The sequence below is a fragment of the Fukomys damarensis genome, unplaced genomic scaffold (assembly GCF_012274545.1).
Source record: "Fukomys damarensis isolate Sample0158 unplaced genomic scaffold, DMR_v1.0_HiC HiC_scaffold_38, whole genome shotgun sequence".
Lineage (NCBI taxonomy): Eukaryota > Metazoa > Chordata > Mammalia > Rodentia > Bathyergidae > Fukomys > Fukomys damarensis.
The window spans coordinates 52,538,786-52,556,138 of NW_022900950.1; the positions used below are offsets into that span (position 1 = coordinate 52,538,786).

The 17,353-nt window shown below is 36.5% G+C and overlaps 1 protein-coding gene across 2 annotated transcripts in view; it reads left to right on the top strand.

The window, feature by feature from the left end:
- The first annotated feature begins 2,473 nt into the window (after positions 1–2,473).
- Enox1 (ecto-NOX disulfide-thiol exchanger 1) overlaps positions 2,474–17,353 on the top strand; it is a 436,949-nt gene continuing 422,069 nt past the window's right edge. For both annotated transcript variants that reach the window (XM_010637078.3, XM_010637077.2), the window contains exon 1: positions 2,474–2,536. The gene's annotated coding sequence lies outside the window, so the exon portion shown is untranslated. The remainder of the gene's footprint in view (positions 2,537–17,353) is intronic.

Genomic DNA, 17,353 nt, shown 5'->3' on the forward strand with positions numbered 1-17,353 from the left:
AAAAACAGAGATTTTACATAGGAAAGGCAAGAAAACACAGAAGAAGGCAGTAGAAGTGTGGGGGTAAGGTAAAGGGAAACAACAGCAAGGAAAAAGGTCAAGATGTTTGGTGGTCCTTCTTTCCCTTATCTTCTCCTTCTCACAAAAGCAAGTGTGACAATAAAGGCAGATGAAAGGCACAAGAGAGGACTGAATTAGAGATAGGAGGGCACTTGGAGGTGAAAAAGAGAAGGAAAAGGAGGCAGAGAAATCACAGGAATAAGTGAGCAGGAAGGAGACAGGATAAGAACTATTTAAATGCAGGGAAAATAGATGGGCACAGAGAGGGGAGTGCATGATTTGGTCACACTGAGAGCTTCCAATTGCTCCCAGTGTGCATCTACCAAATAGCCAGTGTCCCTTGCTGAAGATATTTTCCTGATTTTTGTATTAACTTTAATGCAATTCTTTTTATGGTTTCTGTGTTGCTGGTTGCAGTTTCATTGACACTCTGTGTGATCAAATAGCAAATGTGGAAGCACAGTTCTGTTATCCCTTCCCCCTTGCCATGTGCAGCAGACTTCTGAATCAGTACTTCTTGCATTTGATGTTTGCCATTCCTCCTTGACTACAGGTAGGAGAGTTAAAAGGGGGAAAAAATCTTCCCAAGGGCTACCATGTTTACAGCTCATGCATACAAATATTCTAAAGAGGTGAAAAAAACCCTATAAAATCTCAATCCAATATTTTTTCCAAGTACAGTAATTTCCTGCTTTCTTTGCTGGCCTGGTTACTTTCCCTAACCCAGCATCACACTCAAAAAAGTGTAAGTGTGTCAGTTTTTGAAAGATCATTCCTTACATTTTTAAGGTTCAATTCAGAAAGGCTTCTCGGTATGCCAAGTCCGGGTCAGGTGCTTGCGTGCTTGTTTGCATGCTTGAGTGCTTTCTCCCCTCTTTTCCCATCTCCGTCTCCTCCCCTCTCCTTCCCCTCCCCTCTCCTTCCCCTTCCCTCACATTCTCCCCTCCCCTCCCCTCTTTGTAGTTTTCTCCCCCCACACACTCTTTTCCCCTTCCCCCTCCCATTCCCTCTCTAGTGATACTGGGGATTGAACCTAGAGCCTTTGCACTGAGCTATATCGCCAACCCTTGTAACCCTTTTATTTTATTTTTTTTATTTTAAGAAGGGTCTCTCTAATTTCAAAATTGCGCAGACTAGATTCAAACTTCTGATACTCCTGCCTCAGCCTCCCAGAGGGATTGTTGCAAATCCATCTGGGATTATAGGCAAATGCAGCCATGCCTGTCTGGTCAGGTGCTTTTCAAATAAATACCTGTGCCCTTCTCTGCTGCTGGTATTCTGTGCTGACCTTTCCCTTCTGGAGCTACTGAGTCAAGTCACAGTTTCTATCTATCTTCTTTGAGTTCTTTGCACAGTATTGATTACTGTTGAGTACTAGATTATGGAATGATTAATATCTGTCATCAGTGTCAATAATGCTGGTCTTTTGAGTACAAAATAAGGTTTTCCAAAATTGGCTATACTTTTAGGTACCAATTTATAGTTAATGTGTTCTGGAAATGAAAAGGGATTTAGCCAGCAGTGAAGGATTTCTAAAGTTTATTAGGATATTTATCCCCAGATTCATGCAACTATAACACAGGAATTAGAGTCCTATTAACTTGTAGATACGAGGATAGTCTTGATGTTTTGGGCAACATCTTACTTGTGATCACAGTAACCATTGGCCTCATGAATAAAGCACTTTAATCAGCCTTTCAGATTTTTTTGTGCGTAGGAACCATCTAAGGATCTTGCTCAGATGTAGATTCTGTCCCAGTAGCCTCTCAGAGTCAAACTCTTCAAATTCCATGGTAAGGCTAATGTTGCTGTTGGTCCTTGGACCACACTTTGTGTAATACGGCTTTGAAATACTTTCTAGAAAAGCTGGAATTTGTTCTGTGAAAATATTCAGCTATATTTTACAGTTCCAAGAATGATGGATTTTCTGAGGGAAAACTTATAAATAACTAACTCAGTTCAACTTGGAAATTTGAAACAAATTCCTACACTTAAAAATAATACACCTAATACTGGTCAGCCCCTAAAACTGCTTTTGAATGACACTGTGGGTTACACTGCCCTAATTATCTTACAGCTTCATTTCTTTAGGTGTTCTCAGATTGGGGAGGCCCTGATTCTAGCAATAGCTGCACTGTAGCTACTTTAGCAGCAAGGAGTGCTTTTAAAGCAGAAATATTCTATGAAGGATTGACAGTTCAAAGGCTGTATTTATGATGAGACCTTCACATTTATTGATTGTTACCAGGTTAGCACTTCTGCAAGGGCATTAGTTGGAATGGCTGGAAATGGAAAGGGCAGTGTTCAGCTCGAACTCTGTAAGTGAAACATGGCATCTGCTTACACGTGTACAATCACCTCTCTGAAATGGATATTTGAAGATTCTTCTTACAGTATGGCCTTTGTTTTACAGGTGCTTTGCAGTCAACATATCATATTTATAACACATGAAGGAGAGATTGCTCACCATGTTCAGGTAAAAGGATGGTGTGTGCAGCATGAATGATAAGTAGGACTAAATGGCATGTTGTCACTGTATGGGGCTGATTTAGCTTAATTATACCACTGGTGTCATTCTCTCCTATGTGCATCTACTTGGTTATTTCTGGGTTTTAGAGGGCCCAGAAATGGTAGGGCATCTGGCATGTATTTGGGGAGCGTATGCAAACTACTCACCACAGGGCCCCCATTAACAACCAATAAAAAAACAAGGCCAGACACTAGAAATGCCTTGGCAACTTCTACAGAGTTAATGGAGAATTATTACTATTGTTCATCTTTATTACCTTATCAGATGCCTTTTATCTTTTCAACATTTATATAAATATTTGAATACTGAAGATTTCTAATTAAAGTCTTATCTCTGGCCCTTTATCTGAAACTGTCCTTCTAAATTTCCTTTGCATTTTCCTTTTAAATAAATGCATGTCTCACAACTTTGATTTGCCCAAATAGGTCACCAAGATTAATTTTCCATTAACTTTTATTGTTTCTATTTCTTTCTAATCATCTTTTTTAGAAGATTAAATGGTCCCCATTGGGTCAGTGTGCTCCGTAGGATAGGAGCCATCTTTTTCTCTCGTGGCCTTTATAGAACTGACATAGGCAGTAGTAATCTGTGTTCTAGTTACTGAATCTGCTCTCCTTAACTGAGCCAAAACATCTGCAGATAGACCTAGATCTGTTGCGTGTGGCAATTTTGTTACTGAGCTTGTTTCTTTTGTTACCCAGTTTGTAATAGTTTCCTCAGACTGCTTTAAAGGACTCCAAACTGGCTGGCTTAAATAATAGAACTTTATCCTCTCACAGTTCTGGAGGTTGGAAGTCCCAAATCAAGGTGGTAGCCAGGTTAATTCCTTCTTGGGGTTGTGAGGAAGTTCCTATTTCAGGCCGACCTTCTGGATGCCTCTATTGCCGTGGTTAGCAGATGACATCTTCTTCCTGTGTCTTTCCATTGTCTTCCCTTATGATTGTCTATTTCTATGTCCAGATTTTCCCTTTTTCTAAGAATGCCATTCAGTTTGGATTACGGCCCACAATAATGTCCTAGTCTTAACTTAATCGTCTGCAAGGATTGTATTTCCAAGTAAAGTTAGTTACATGTATTGAAGATTAGAATCTTTTAGGAGTATAAAATTCAACTATAATGCTGTCTAAGGTAAGGGGACTCATTTCTCTTGGCATTTTCTAAACAATCTAGTATGTTGCTTGCCACTTAATATTTGTTTAATGAGTCAATAGTAAAGACTACAATGGTCATGGTCAAATTTAATTTGAAAAAGTAAAGCTCTATGACCAGCAGTGGGAAAATATTATGGTGGCTCTTATTTTCAGTGAAATCTTACTTTTTAACTCTTAGTCCAAGTTAAACAATATCATAAATGTGATGTCTTTTCCTTTAAAAATAATAGCAAATGGGAGATTTTGTTAAAATAAAAGCTGCCTCTCTAGTTAGTCTTACCTTTGCTAGCATAGCAGGTGGAACTGCCATTTTACATGCATCTTCTATCAGTACATCAGGATATCTTCCCACCTAATTCAATGCCATTTAAATCATACATAGGTAAGTTATTTTTCCTTTCTAGCTGTAAAGTTTTGCACTTTTAAAATTTAATATCTGCTTCCTAGCTTTAATCTGTAAATAGCTATCCTGAAATAAATCTGCCCTCATGGCAACTTCTCCTTTCTCCATGTATTCTTAGCTCAGAATTATTAGAAGTTATCTTTTGAAGGCTGAGATTTGGGTGTTGTTAAAATGATAAGATACTGATCTAACCAATAAACTCAATGAGGAAAAAAAAGATACTGATCTAAAAGTAGCACTTAAATGATCTATTTTTTTTAATGTAGGGAGAATTTATTGAGGGAGAGACAGATCCTGTCTGAGAGGGACAAGAAGGGATAGGCAGAATGTGGGTTGCCCCTTAAATGATCTATTTTTTAGAGGTGTTTATTTGGAAAACCCTTATATCCTGTTGGGTCAGTGCTTTTTGTGCGTGTCGATAGTTACTCCCAGGAAAGAATTACCTTTATAATGTGAAGATGAAGCTTTCTGATAAGAGTAACCAAAGGCTGGGGGCAGACCCATCCCCCAAGAGATGAGCATTGTAGTAGCTCTGTGGGTTCTTTCCAGCCCCTGGGTTAGTGCTGTACAGAACTGCCCTAGTTTGGCAGGCCAGGGTCTGGGTACTGAGTGTGCAGCTCAGGTGTGGCTGGTTGGAATCATTTACTTTCGGGCTGCCCCAGTCCCACAGAGCTTTTCCAGTTCCTTGGGGTAAGACTGCAGGATGTCCAACAGAGAAGTCATAACATGGTCTCTGACAGCACTGAATTTATAAGATAATGACATGATATAGGCACAAAGTAATCCAAATAAGGGAACCTGCTAGACATCTGAAATTTGAGTTTGTGTTCTCTAAAATCCAAGAATGAATTCTAGGAACAAAGGAGGTTAAGAGTAGGAAAAACTTATTAAGAGAAAGATAGTTTCTTTCTAGGAGAAACAGAAGAGATACTGGAAAGTGGGTTGTCTGCCCACCTCACTTCTCAAAGATGTTTTATGGGGCAAAGCCATGAGGTAAGGTATATACAAAGTAGGACAAAACTATAAGATCCATTGGAAAATCACAAGATAGGCATGGGGTGGGACAAACCATGATCAACCAATAAGATTACAAGTATAGTCGCCCAGGTAATATTGATTGAATGGAGATCAAATGTGGAAGCTAGTCACTTAGCAAGCATACATGGACTTTTTAAAAGGAATGGACTTGGTAGGGATGGTTTGGTTCCCAATTAAGGTGATTTATGTTTATGTAGAATATCAATCACTGTTATTTATCCCTAAGGAAAGTATGTGGGTATAGTACTTTCTTTCTCTTTAATGTCTTCTGTCTCCCAACCCCACTACTGGGAATGGAACTCAAGAGCTTGCACAAGCTAGGCCATCGAGGAACCACTGAGATACATGCCTAGCCTCACTCTTTTTAATGTTAACATTCAGCAAATATGTCTCAGTTGTTTTCTGTGATGAGGGCCTAACCCTGTCTAACTGCTTTATAATAATTTTTAGCTTAGCTGTCTGTAATAGACAGTAGAATGTAAAAATAAAAAATAAAAATTAATTTGAGCATTTTTCACACTGATATTAGTCCTAAGAAAATTGGTAAATCAAGTGGCAGATATTTATGGTGTTTGTAATGCATACAGGCATGGTTTCACTCAATGTCATATACGGATATCTAATTTCATCCAGATATTGCTACAACTCACTTTTCTGCTCCACTTTATTCAAAAGCTTATAGTTCGAGGTCTTCTGCAACTTTCTATGAACAGTCTCCTTGTTTGGTTTGTGAGAATATCTACAGGGCTTCATTAAAATTAAAACAATTTATTTTGGTCACACAATGATCAAATCAGAGTGATGGTAGGGCTGCATCACTATCTCCATTGCCTGCAGATAGAGCAGAGGAAGCAATTATGTTCTGGTAATTAAACTGTCCTGAGCTAGCAAGTGAAGTACTCGATAGTGTACGCTACTTGATGATGACACTCAAGTTTTATTTTAACAACTAAATTATTTTATGTGTACCTGATCTCTATTATTAAAGAGAAAATAGCCCAGAAAAAATATCAATAAGTGTGAGCAATAAAAACTTAGCTTATTGTTGTTGCCTAGTCTTTGCTCTGCTGCTGTTGCATTCTTCAGTATTTCAATCTTACATGCTTGAGAACTGAGAGATAAGACTTTCATGGAACTGGTAATAATACATAATTATTAAACTCTGATTCTAAAGAGTGGGAAATCATTTTTCTATCTGTTTAGTTGATAATTAACATGGGAGTTTTAATATCTCAGAGTGTATTTATGATATTAGGGAAAGTATTTTAATTAAATGATACTTTGAAGATTCTATCAAACCTTTTCAGGAAATTTTTGTACATAAATTAAAATGAGAATTAAAGTGTTTACATTGTCTGAGTCCTTCTGCCCTACTCTGGTCCCTTCTTTGTTTCATTTTCAGAAGCTTAGCATTCTCCATGTTTTGCTTCTTCTACATTGTTATCATTAGCTTTGTCAAGTTTCTGTAATTCTTCCATATTTTTTACTCTCATTTTCCTTTTCATCTAAGGCTGTCCTTTCCCCATATTTTTCTCTCCTTTACCTTTTGTTTGTTTGTTCATTCATTCATTCATTCTTTCATGTATTAGCCTCTTGCCATGTGCCAAAAATTGCTCTGGAAAATATGTCAAGTTAGGTATAATTACGAGAGAAATAGGCAAAAATCATTGCTATGATGGAGCCATGTACTGCCTGTACTTTTCATCCTGGAAGTAGGACAACTACAGTGGCTCGATGGACTTAGGAAATGTTTTATAGACAGGGTAATATTTGAATTGAAATTGGAAGAATTGGAAAGGTGAATTTGAAATCGATCAGCATGGTGGATAGAACATTCTGGAGAAGACAGAGGATGTATTCACTGGGAGGTCTAAAACTACAGGGCATTTGTGAACTCTGTGTTTTTGCAGCGTTGCTAGAGCCTACTGTGGAAAGAGAGAAGAGGGGATAGTTGAGGCTCTGTAGGAAGGCAGAAATATGATCTCAAAGCTCTTTTTACACATCACAGAATCTTCCTTTCTATCACGTGCCTGTACAGACAGCATCTAGCCACCTTCAGTTCATCCTGTGAACTGCCGGGAGAATGACTGAGAAGTGCATGTATCCTCTTGCCATATGACGCTCACCCTTGCTTACTGCTTTCCCTTTTGTTTATTCCTTTAATGTTCTCAGCTGGATTTGTCTGCTTTGCTTCTCACACACAATCATTACATTTCCCTTTTCACTTCCATTTCCTAAATTCTCCTGTTCTTCAAGGCCTGCCTGAGATTCACATTCTTTATGAAAACTTTACTCATGAGTGACTTAATCTTTTATGAAAACTTTACTTATGAGTAACTTAACCTTCCTCTGACCTCCAGCAGAACTTTCAATGATCTCCTCATAGTACAATTTTTGCATGCTTCTTTATATCACACATTATTTTCATAACTACAGAGATACCCATATGTTGAAGGAAAGGGCTGCATAACCATCAAAGACCTGTTTATGCTGAAAGTGCAGCTTCTCATGTGTAACAGACACCACACTGACTTTTATTAAAAGAATGGAGGAAAGCAGAGTTTCTGTAATTTGTAAGGCTGTTGCAGAGGTAATATTAAGGGATTGATTAATTGTCATATGGAAGAGGCAGTGGTTAATGTAATATCCAGATGAAACACTTGCAGGGCAAAGTAATTGTCAGTGAAGGCTGAAAGAGCATATTAAACAAAAGGCAGACTGAGGTACAGAAAAGAGTTTGTAGTTTGAAAATCGGTGAAACTGTGGTTTTAACATGGGAAGAAACTTATAGAGCCATTAAGCCATATGTGATTGTCTTTGACAGTGAGTGACAAAATTGCCTAACAGGTAGAAACACCTTCATTGCATTAAGATGCTCTGCATCATTATATGAAATGACCTCTGGAAAACATGATTCAATTTATGACTTCTCAGTTTCAGATCTGGAGACAATCACAGATTAGAAATATCTTTATGAAACTCTGTTGCCACTGAGCTCAAAAGACCATAATCCTATTACTTGTGATTTTGAAAAGGGTAAACATGAATAACTGAAAGGAGATATTGATTGAAGAAGTAATATGAACAGGAATAATGGAATTAAAGTAATTGATGCAATATTGGGCCTAATGGACCTTGTTCGCTTAATGCTTTTCTTCTGATTTGTATTGAGTTGGCTCTAAAGTCAATTGGACTATGTGCACTGAAAGAGAAGGACATGATGGAAGAATTAGTATTGCTGCCTATAAAAAAATCAATCTGTTGTTCTTAAGGAAGAACATGAGTCAGTTTGTGAAATCAGTTAACTGGAATTTTTTATATTTAGCTTATAAGATAATGAAAGAAATGCCGAGACAAGACTGTGTATCTGTGTGTAGTAGATGCTAAGTGTTTCTTGGATTGAAAACTAAAAGATATCAGGGATTTAGTTTAGAAACTATATCAGCCTAAGTCCTTTTGTTAGTACTTATTCTGTTCTATTCTTTTTACTTGACTGCCTGTTTCTGTAGTACTGTAAATGTAGATTACTCAATGTTATTGATTCTTGCTCTGAAGTTAGCTCTGTCAAATTCCCACCATCGGGCAGGCCGGGGCAGCTTTGTGTGACCTTGGGCTCTGGAATTTTTAGTGTTTTAACTGTTTTATTCCTTTTTTTGACGATCAGACTTGCTGCCCTATATAGAAGTAGCACTATATAATTTTTGAAATATAACTTTGTTGACAAAACTCCCTTTCAGAATACTTGTTTCCTCTTTGTCTACAAATTATAGGTTTATTGTACGTTAGAGTTTATTCCCTACTATATTGCTTTGAAGAGTGCATTTAGGCCTCTTGATTCCCACCCACACTTCACCTCCACCTTTCTCTACCTAGACCCTATAAGGATGACAAATTTATCTCTTCATTATATCATTCAATTTCTGAATATATGCAGTATTCTACTTGTAATCTTTCTCATACCAATATCCATCGAATTACCGTGAGTTGTTTCATGTAATAGTGATTTAAAAAAAAAAAGATCAAACTATGTTGTAAAGGCAGTTATTCCAGTCGGGTAAATGGTGTTGCAAATAAAGAATCGCAGAAGCACAATACCAAAGTTGGTTTATCTGCAGTTATTTCAATAATAATAATATTTTTTAATCTCTGTGAGAGTATAACTGTAAAATCTGAACATCACTGAAAAAATGCATTTTACTATAATCACTCTTCATCAGATTGTAGTAAACTGAACTATTGTGAAAAATTATTTCACCATATTAATGATTTACTGTGAGAAAAAAAATAAAGCAGCAATGTGAGCTAAAAGCTTTTTCTTTATATTAGGAATCTAGTGTTCTTATTCCCAATCGTTTGATCACTGTTTTTAGTACACATTATGTAACCTGTGCCAAGCAATTGATGCTTGCAACAATTATTTTTAAAAACTGATTTTGAAGAAATTTTTTCTGAATTGAAATTCTTCTTAGCATTTCATTCATTTGCCTGGTGGTTTTTCCTTTTGAATACTCTTGCTTCATTATCAATGCAAAGATACCTTTAATCATTAACTTTTTGAGAATTTTTAAAACCTGTTAATAAATAAGAACATGTTCTTGTTTCCCAAAAATTTCCAATGTATTATTAGGGCAATGAGACATACATGTGATTATTAAATTCAGTTTCATCTAATCTCCAATTTGTTATTTTTTCCCTACTTCCTATTTCTCCTGAATATTAAATCTTTGTCGCAGTGTCAAAAATAAAGTTGAACAAAAACAGGGAGAAATATAAAAACTGAGTAATCCCCATTTTAATGTCAATGCAAAAGGATGAGTGTAGGTACTTTTAAGGTTAAAGGTGAATGTATGTGTTAGTTCCTGATCCTGCTGAAATTTCATTAAAATAAAATTTGAGAGTTTTTTTTTTTTTCATTTGAGACAAGATCTCACTATGTAGGTGAGACTGATCTGGAGCTCACTATGTAGCCCAGGCTGGTCTCAAACTCAGTGATCTTCCTGCCTCAGCCTCCTGAGTGCTGGGATTACAGGAGTGCGTCACCACGCCTGGCTGAGAGATTTTTTTTTAAAAAAGCATACACCTGTGAGAACAATGACTCAACAGCCACAGTGTTTTGGAAGCTGGACTATGGTTGGATAAATTGTAACTCACTTAGAGGCCTGAGAAAAGTAGTTTTAATCTGACAGAGATAAAAGGAGCAAGTAGTTTACTTTGCTCTGTTGAAATCTATAAAAGGTCAGAAACAAGAGCTCCTAGAAGTGAAGATCAGGTTACAGTTAAGATTTTGAATACTGGTTGAAAGTTCAGATTGGCTCCCAAACTTTATACAAGCAAGTAGCTGCCCTTTTCTGCTCCAAGAGAAGAACTGATTTTGTTTTTCTCATTGAGTTTATTGGTACATTTTAGGTATACAGTACAGTTACATTCATCATTGGGATCTTGTACCTTTACATGACAGGTCTTGGTTCTCATTTTTTCCCCCTTATCACAAATATTTTATTTCCATTTTTTCATTTTCTCATATGTTTTTCTTTCCCTTATTACCTTTCTTCTACCCTTCCCACTTTCCCTACACCTTTAGATCTTTTCTTCCTATTTCACATTGTCAATTATCTCATTAGGATCTTATGTACTATTATAGTTTGTTCACACCAGAGAAACTATTCGGTATTTACACATGTGTGACTTATTTATTTCACTTAGGAGTATATCCTCAATATGTATCCATTTTCCTATGAATGAATCAAATAAGAACTGATTTTTTTTTGTCTTTTCTTTAGAGATAATAAAACTGAAGTTTTCTGTAATGGATTGTGGTAAAAGTGGCATAATATATACTCTTGAAATCTGATAGATTATGTTGATTTACCAGATTCTAAAACCAAAATATCACGTTCTTTCTACTGTTAACCAATGAGCAGCCAAGATGAAACTGTACCTGTAGGAGACCAGGAGAGTTCCCTGGGGATTTAACCTAAAAATAAAATTTAAAGATACTGATACCAGAGTTTTTCAAAGGAAAGGCTTGTCCAGAGCAATCCTAAAAGAATTCATATCAATAACCCTTCCCTACCCAAACCTTCCCATTGACTTTCTAGTCCTCCACTCTTAAACAGCAGCAGAAAACCAAGGATTGTCAGACATTTAGGGTGCTATCATGAGAAGCAGAAACTAAAGTATGCAAATAGAAAAAAGAAAAAAACAAGACATGTATGGAAGAAAAAAATCTTCCAGAGAAATCATTGGTATCTACAAAAAGGATAAAGATACTACAACCATGGAATTCATGAGAATTTATAATGGTTAGAAGATAAAGTTAAGGAAATTTCCTAGAAAGTGAGATAAAAAGAGAAAAAATAGAACAAAATGTAGAGGGAATAAAAGAAACATAGAGAATTGGTTCATAAGACCAAACGTTTAAAAATAGTACAACCAGAAGGACAGAATGTGGAAAATGAAGAACAGAAACCATCAAATGGAACAGTTCAAAATTTTTAAACTGTTCTAAGTTAAAAGAAAAAAACAATGCATTATCATGAAACTTTACAACTATAGGATGTAATCCAATACAGAATAATATAGCAATGAAAAAAGATCCAGAAATCCAGAGATGGAACCAACAGGAAATATGCGTGAAAAGAATCTTTAAAGTCAAAGAGATTTGAAAATACTAGCTGTGCAGCAGGACTAGTGATTCATTGAAGTAGGTAGGGAGACTCAGAGTTCAGTTATGATCATTGTAAAATATTTGTTGTGTGTTTACTGAAAAGAAATTTATAAATCTAAACTAGAAGAGGATGGGAAAAACCTAAATGGAAAGACTTTGGGTATAGTATCATGAGAAATACATGGGAAATTAAGGTAAATTAAATATAATGGTTAACTTCACAGAAAACCAAAAGTAATACAGAAAAGGAAATACAGCCATAGAACACTACACCCTTCAGCTCCTCAATTCTTTTTGTTAAGTTCCTAAGTCTCTCCAAAACTCTTAAAATGTACACATATATATTTAGTAATACCAAAATTGTGGCATAGTTCTTTAAGGATGCAAACATGAGGCATGTACCCATGTATGAGAGGAATAGAACCTAATTCTCAACTACTTCACTGGAAGTTCAAAAGGCAATACCTAAAATTGAAAAATCCAAGAAATAATAACAACAACATGTTATTTAAATCAGTATATCTTAATGTTTGCCTTATTATGGCACATTTAGAAACTGAGAATAACGTAATAAACTTGAAACAGCTATTTGGGAAACATTAAATATATATAAAATTCCGAATAAAATTATTTTGGAATTTTAAGTGAGAAACCTGAGATTGAGTTCATAAACATAACTTTAAAAATATTGCTTGTATGCGTGAAATGGCTAAACACAGTTCTTGATGAAGACTTCAGTGATTTTCTATCAGAATTCTTGTTAGACACTGTGATGGTTTGTATCTTAGATTTCCCTCAAAGGCCCATGTGTTGAGAACTTGATCCCTGGCCCCTGGTGCTACTGGTGGGTGTCACGGCCTCTAAGAAGAGGGCCTCATAGGAAGAAGTCTGATCATTGGGGGCATGCCAATGAAGGGGATATTAGGATCCTAGACCCTGCTTGCTTTCTACTTCTCAGCTGCCATGAGATGAACAGCCTCCTCTACCACAAACTCCTGCCCTAATGCACTGTGTCGGTACAGGGTCAGAGTGACAGGCCTCAGTACCATGGGCCGAAACCTCTGAAACTGAGCCAAAACAAACCCTTCCTCTTTTAAAATTTATTATCTCAGGTATTTTGTTTTTGTAGAGCAAACCAAATACAGTCAATGTTAGTGAGGCACTATACAAAGAGTGTTTAATGACAAAAAAATTTTAAGCCACTTTTCCAGTATTCCAAATTCTATAACAATCAAAATTGTGTTATAATTTAATAGTATTAGCTTCTTTATTCACTAGTCAAATGCGATACTTTGATAATTCCAATAGGTTCAAAATCTAATTGAGTAGTATGAAGTAATTAAAAAGAGCACATTACACCCAAAAGGAAAGAAGTGTCTAATACCTATAAAGACAGTATTTGGGCAGCTGCTACCAGCTCCCTCTTCTCCCAACTTCTAGAATCCTGCCTTCAACCAGCTGGAACACAGACCCCTTTCAGCAGCCACTTGGGTTATATCTCTGCAAGGTAGAGTGGGGCTTTCTGTTGAAGTAAGTGTCCTTGGTATTTCTATGCCTCTGAGCAGAGCAGTGAGAACCAAGTGTTGTGACCACGAAGAAAGTGATGGCCTGGTGATAGCTCATAGCAGACCCAGAACTAATTATACCATAGTAGTGTGGTAGTCCTGTCAGTTGGAAAGCTCTAGCTTGCAGATGTGGAAGCAAATTTCAGGATAATTGCTCAAAGAATTGAAAGCAGTTACCTCTAGTGCCAAGTGCTATTTTACAATTGAGGCTGCATTGTTAGTAAGTTGGTTTAAATACGAACTGATTTTTAAAATCTCTCATGTTTTCATGTAAGGTCTTTCCTGACCTTTTTGCCTTATCAGGACATAGAAGAGAGCAACTTTCAACTCTGTTTTCATGAATGAAATACAAAATGTATACAGTTGTGGACTATGGTTTATTTGTTAAATAAAGAGGCTACTCAGTTTGTGGATTATCTAATGCTTTCTTTTTCCTCACAGGTTAACATAATAAACAATATAAAGATGGCAAATTTCATTTTCCAACAAAAGGAAAGAGAAATTGAAATAAAAATAGAAATGCAGTTTGTATTTTGAAAGTTCATTTCATTATTTTTCTATTGTCTCTTTAACATGCTTCTAGGGGAGTTAGTAATAATGTTTTAGGAGAAAATACAGAAAACTGATAGCCACTTCTTAATAGATCAGCCAAAAAAGGAGAAAGACACCTGAAAATATATAGAACACACTTCCTCCATGGAGGGTACGGAGAACATGGCCTATTTGGTGCCTTTAAGATTTGGAGCTGAAATTGGAAACAATGGTGCTTTAAATTGGTGTTTAGCTAATGGGCTTGCTGATTTGTTCTCATTTTTCAGGCTTCAAATATGTCCTTAAAGTCCTCAAAGGGGTTTTATACTTTTAGCCTTAGGTCTTGGTGCTTCATTTTTTGCCTTTGTTCTTCAGCTTGTACATTGCCTTACCCTGTTTCATCTTCTGAGAGATGGAATAATGTATGGTATGTACCAAATAATTGGGATGGAGCTTGTGATATATGTCTTAGTGATGTTAAACCACTCAAAATCCTAGGAAGGAGTTCTAGCTTGCATTAGCAGATTAGGTTGGGTAAAATTTAAAGTCTTAATTTTTAAAAACTTTACATTTTTACCAGTGATGGTTGAAAAACACTGGTATTGTTTTTACCCAAATTACTGATTACAATTGCAAATACTTGCAAAAAGTACTAGAATGGCTTCTCACTGTTTCATAAGGAGCAGAGTATTATTTTACCCATGTTATGGCTATTAAATATTTAAAAGAACAATTTTCAAAAAATATGTCCGTAACTATATGAAACATTCATAAATTACAATGGGAAATGTATTCTGATATGCATGGATAATAATGCTTGCTTAGATACATTTATACTTTGAGAAATTGCCAAAAATTTGAGACTTTTGAGAGGTTTCTTATTTGAGACATGATTAGGAGAAAAGATAAAAATAGGGGTGCTTTCAAAGGAAGTGAAGATAATGATTTGTTCAGGTAGTTATACATTTTGGCCCAGGATGTACTGAATATGAGCCCCAAACTGTATGATATGAAACAGGAATGGTAGAAAACTATGATAAGTTGGCTGTTTTGAAGGTGGGGTCAAAAAACTCATTAGCCTTTGAATTTTCCGAATGAAAAGCAAACATGTCATTTTTTTTTTATGTTAGGGGATATGTGTTAAGAGTGGAGTTTCAAAAGAGAGCAGGAACATGTTATGGGAGGTGTCATGAGAGCTCAGAGTTTGCACCACTGGCATGTGGAGGAGGTACAGCAGGCAAGAGAAAGTGAGGGAGTAGGGGGGTGGCAGCTAGTATCTTACAGATCTGGGGAAGAAATTTAATTGAAGGGAAACATTTGAAACATTTGGCAATAATTGACATGATCAAAATGACATTTGGGAGAGAGGATTCTTGCTGTGGACTATAAAATGTCTCAGAGAGAAAGAACTGCTGGCACATAGTAGGACTGCAGAAAGGGAGAAAGAGAGAAATTTGGTGACAAAATTGATAAAGAAGACAGAGGTAAAGGGAAGTTACAGATGACTAAAGTCAAGGCTGGATTGCTGCATTAGCAAATACAGTAACTCCTATTTCCAGCAATCCACCCCCCCACAAAAGCCAGAAATTATCTAGCATATATCCAGTTCCTTTCTGGAATAGGCCATTTCACCTCTCAGCTTACAGTTTGTGGAACAATAGGCAAAAAGAGGAATGTGATAAGTTGATCAACTGTTTTAGATGTGCTATAACCTACTTTCTTTCTCCTCCTGCTCCCAGAGGATCCTCCTGACAGCAATAAATAAAGGACTGTGATGGGAATTAGAGGTCAGGGAAGGAAGCCCAGGTCTGGAGAGCATCTGTGCACACACAGTAATCAGATCTGGTATGTGGATAAACATTCCATCACACAGTGAGGATGGCAGGAGCAGAGTCTTGGAAGCAGATATTGTGAGCAGCTTTGTGGAAGGCCCACAGACAAAAGAGTATTTGAAGTGGCACTAAGCTCATTAAGTGGTTTGTTCTAAACTTTAAATGGGTATTTGCTTCATGAGAGCAAACTGTCTGATTTGTAATTTAAAGCTATAAATGAAGGGAGAGTTAGATCCCTCAGGACCAGCACCCACAGTATCAGTATGGCAGGGTGAGCTTCCAAACCATGTCTGAGCAGATATTCAACCACCAGAAGGGTCTTCATGAGCCTCTTATCTTTTACAAATACATTTCACCTAATTCTCAGAGCTGATTGTGAAATTCTTTAAGTGGTATCAGGAAGAAACTTACAATCTAAAGTAGTTATTTAAACAAAGAATACATTAATTTTACATTGCAATATCTACTTCATGAATATGTGTGTATGTATTAACACATTCATCAAGGGCCCATAATTCATATGTCTTGCTGCTGGGTGACTTGAACCACTGGTGGCACATGCATAACTGTCCCATTGGGTGGCTTTTTATTAATTTTATTAGTAAAAAGACCAATAAAATTGATTAGATTGATTTGTACCACCAGTGTTACAAGCTGCCTGATGGGACAGACAGGCACATACAACCAGTAGTTCTAGCCAGCAGGAGAATATTGAGATCAGTTTTAAGCAATTCATACATATTTGGGAATCATCAAATCCAAAAATCATAGGAGAAGCTGATAGTCTAGAAACTCAGGCAGAAGTTGATATTGTTGCCTTGAGTCTAAAATCTGTAGGTAGACTGACAAGCTGGAAAGTTAGACAGGATTTCTATGTTAAAATCCTAAAGCAAAATCCCTTTTTCGGGAAACCCAGTTTTTCTCTTGAAACCTTCAACTGTTTCGATAAAACTCATCCACATTATTAGCAATCATCTACTTTACCAAAAGTCAAATGATTATAGATGTTAGTGACATCCTGAAAATACCTACACAGCAATATTCAGTGTGGTGTTGGGCCCATCAACTGAGCACACAGTATAACCAAGTTGATACAAATTTTATCATCTGAAATTTATTTTTGTTGTAGTGAAAGAGCAGTGTCTATTGTATTTTTCTCCTTTTCCTCCATGTTATGATTTTTATAAGAGTAAAGATTCTGCTAGTGATTTGATGGTAGTATTTTTAGTGGTACTTTTATTTTCCTGAAATTATTAAATGAAATAATTTGTTAAGAGCTGGGCAGTGTTAGCACCTTACCTCTGTCCCACATAATGCCAAATGGACTTGTCTGCTTTGCCTGGCAACTGGGCTGAGTATGGGTTATGCAAATTTTGATTGAGCTAGACAGTTGTGGCAAACCTATGGCACATCTATTATTTGTTTTTTAAGACAAAAGATGTTAATAGATGAGTTGTTTTTCTAAACCAGAACCTCAATATTCAGGGTTAATTGAATTGTTGGCACTTTGCAATAAATGAGTCTTGGGTTGAAATTTGGGCACTCGTCTCTCTAAAGTTCACTGTCACTGAGCTAG